Source organism: Gorilla gorilla, chromosome 1 (genome assembly GCF_029281585.2).
Source record: "Gorilla gorilla gorilla isolate KB3781 chromosome 1, NHGRI_mGorGor1-v2.1_pri, whole genome shotgun sequence".
Taxonomy (NCBI): Eukaryota; Metazoa; Chordata; class Mammalia; order Primates; family Hominidae; genus Gorilla; species Gorilla gorilla.
In genome coordinates, this window is record NC_073224.2 from 144801536 (window position 1) to 144805366 (window position 3831).

Below are 3831 nucleotides of genomic sequence, written 5' to 3' on the forward strand. Positions count from 1 at the left end.
GCAACTGTGCCAAGATTGAGACATCCTTGACCAAAATAATTCCTTAACCTTATCTTCCACCAAACTTTCTATTTCAAACACATTTGTCATTTCCAAGGGCTCTTTCCCATTCTCTGGTTAGACGTTTTGTTTATGAGAACGCTTCACCAAAGGATAAACTCCTTTCTCCAGAGGAGAAACTTCTAACCTCATAGAGGGATTGCATTGATAGTGGCAATGTTAGGGTGGAGGGCATGAGTGCAGGCTGCCTGAATGAGGTGGAGAAGGGACCCAGGGGTCCAAGAGCCTAGTGAACCATTATACGGCCATCTTCCTTTTTCAGCCTGTGCCCTGCCCCTGCCTTCCACAGTACACTGCACCATCAAGTGCTAAGTTTCCTCCAAGCACTGAGGTTAGCCTCTCTTCCATTTTGCCAAGCCAGTTATCACTTCTCTGTCCAATTTCTGGCTTTTACAATTTATTGAAATCTCTTATCTGTTGTAGACTTTTCTCCTATTCCCTTTTTCCTTGTGGCTTATATCTTGTAAACATCTTTCTACACTATCATTTTCATGTCATTTTGCAAAGAATACATGATAAACACCTCTGGTCTTTCCATAATTAAACAGGAGAGGCTTATTTTTTCATTATGAAAATAATTAATAACAGAAAGGGATCCAGAACAAAGAACACAGTTCTTATTTTGTAAATTTCTTTCATTTCTTTTCTTTTCTTTTCTTTTCTTTTGTTTTAAGAGACACAATCTGTCTGTCTTCCAGGCTGGAGTGCAGTGGTATGAGCATAGCTCACCGTAATCTTGAGCTGCAGGGCTCAAGCAATCCTCCCACCTCAGCCTCCTGAGTAGCTGGGTAGGTGCACACTACCACACCCAGATAATTTTTTTTTTATTTTATGTGGAGATAGTCTTGCTCTGTTGCCTAGGCTGGTCTCAAATACCTTGCCTCAAGCAATCCTCCTGCTTTGGCCTCCCAAAGCACTGGGATTACAGGAATGAGCCATCACACCTGGCCAATTTTTCATAAATCTCTAACGTTTTTAAATTATGCTAAAATATTATGGATATTTTTAGATTTTATAAATTAGTTGAAATTTATGTTATCAATCACCAGTTTATATGCTTATAACTTTTAGATCCTTTTTTTTTTTTTTTTTACTTTTCTTTTGAGACAGAGTCTTGCTGTGTTGCCCAGGCTAGAGTGCATGGGGCAATCTCAGCTCACTGCAACCTCCACCTGTAGGAGGCATGCACTACAGGCATGTGCCACCACACCTGGCTACTTTTTTAAATTTTTTGTAGAGACAGAGTGTTGCCATGTTGTGCAGGTTGGTCTTGAACTCCTGGACTCAAGTAATCTGCCCATCTTGGCCTCCCAAAGTGCTGGGATTATAGGCATGAGCCACCGCACCTGGCCTAGATCCATTTATTGAATGTCCTCCTCGATATTTTTCCATGCATACTTGCATATACTTTCGGTTTTATTTCAATGACGAAAAGATTACATATTTTGTAAGTACTCTGTTACACTCAATGAATTTAACATAATGTATTTAACCAATCCCTTATTGTTGGACATTTAGGGATCTTATTGTTGGATGAAATTTTCCATTTCTCACATAAAGCAAAGTAGTAATGTCTGACTAGAAATTAATTTTAAAATTCAAACCCAGCTTCAAATTTAATAGGGAAATTTGGAGGATTCCTGCTCAGGTCAACAGGACAAAAGGGTTGCTTGTTCTTCCCCTACTAATTAATGTGGTGCTGAAAGTATCAGTCAAAGGAACTAGAGGAAAGAGAGAAAGTAAAGATATAACTACTGACAAAGAAAGTGTAAAATTGTCATTTCTATATTATATGATTTTATACCTATAAATCAAGTGAAATATATATATTTTTTAAATATACATTTTTTCAGTTGATTTTTTGGTATACATATGTATATCCTCACATGTACATGTATATGTATACCCAAAATATCAACTAAAAAATATATAAACAATAAAAAATTTAAGTGTGGGAGCAGGAAAAAAATTAATTTACCAAAATTGTTTGTGTATATATATATATGCATACACACATTATGTGTATGTAGTACAAACACACAGATAAACAATACTCTTACTAAATAAAAGAAGAAAAAGACCTACATAATCGCAACAAAAAGTGTGTAGGGGTAATTAACAAAAAATGTGCAAAACTGGCTGGGCACGGTGACTCACGCTTGTAATACCAACACTTTGGGAGGCTGAGGCAGGTGAATCACTTGAGGTCAGGAGTTCAAGACCAGCCTGGCCAACATGGTGAAACCCCGTCTCTACTAAAAATACAAAAAATTAGCCAGGTGTGGTTGCACATGCCTGTAGTCCCACCTACTTGGGAGGATGAGGTGGGAGAATCCCTTGAACCCAGGAGGCGGAGGTTGCAGTAAGCAGAGATCACACCACTGAACTCCAGCCTGGGCGACAGAGCAAGATTCCATCTCAAAAAAAAAAAAAAAAAATGCAAAACTTACATGAGAAAAACATTAAAACACTCCTGCAGGACACAAGAGTAGACTTGAACAAATGAAAATCAGACCAGGTTTTTGGAGAGAAAAAGTCAATGTATCTAAATGCTCTCTAAGTTTTAATTTTATTTATTTATTTATTTAAAGGCAGGGTCTCACTCTGTCGCCCAGGCTGGAGGGCAGTGGCACAATTTTGGCTCAAATGAGATCTCCCTCCCTGTAGCATCAACCTCCTGGGCCCAAACAGTCTTCCCACCTCAGCCTCCTGGATAGCTGGGACTGTAGGCACACCCACCAGGCCTGGCTAATTTTTGTATTTTTTGCAGAGACGGAGTTTTGCCTTGTTGCCCAGGCTGGTCTCAAACTCCTAAGCTCAAGCTATCTGCCCACCTCAGCCTCTCAAAGTCCTGGGATTACAGGTGTGAGCCACTGCACGCGCCCCTAATTTTTAAATGTATTACAATATCAATGAAAACACTAATTAGCAATTTTCTGGAATATGACAAAATGATTCCAAAGTCCACATGGGAAAATAAACAAACAAGTTTACCAGAAGAACAATTTTTAAAAGATCAGTGAGGAAGGAATAACCTTCTGTATATTAAAAAATACTATAGAATCTCAATAATTAATACTTTGGGATTTCCAATGGAATAGATAGGCTAATGGAATTAAATAGAAAGCCCAGAAATAGACCCAAATAAGCAGCATCTCAAGTCAGTGGGGTAAGATGGACACTTGAATAAATGGATAGCACCTGGAAAAAATAAAGTTAAATCTATGTCTCATTCTGTATGCTAGTAAATATTCCAAATGAGCCAAAGACTTAAATGCAAAATACGAATATACAAATGTATTACAAAGGCCAGGGATGGTGGCTCACACCTATAATGCCAGGATTTGGGGAAGCCAAGACGGGAGGATTGCTTAAGCCCAGGAGTTTGATACCAGCCTGGGCAACATAGTGAGACCTCCTCTCTAGAAAAAATCAAAAAATGAGGTGGGAGGATGGCTGAGCCCAGAAGGTCAAAACCAGAGTGAGCCATGATTGCACCACTGCACTCCCACCTGGATGACAGAGCAAAACAGAAACAAAAACAAAAAAATGCATTCCAAGAAAATATGGATGAATTCTCCCCTTACCTTGGAATTCATAAAAAGGAATGGGAAGGCCTAACTGTGACTCAAAATCTAAAAGCCATAAAAGATTAATAAATCTAACTAATTAAAAAATCAGAAACTACTACCTGGCAAAAATAACAATAATAGCATAAGCAAGGATGAGACACAAATTACAAACTGGAAAAAATATCTGATATTCAAATCA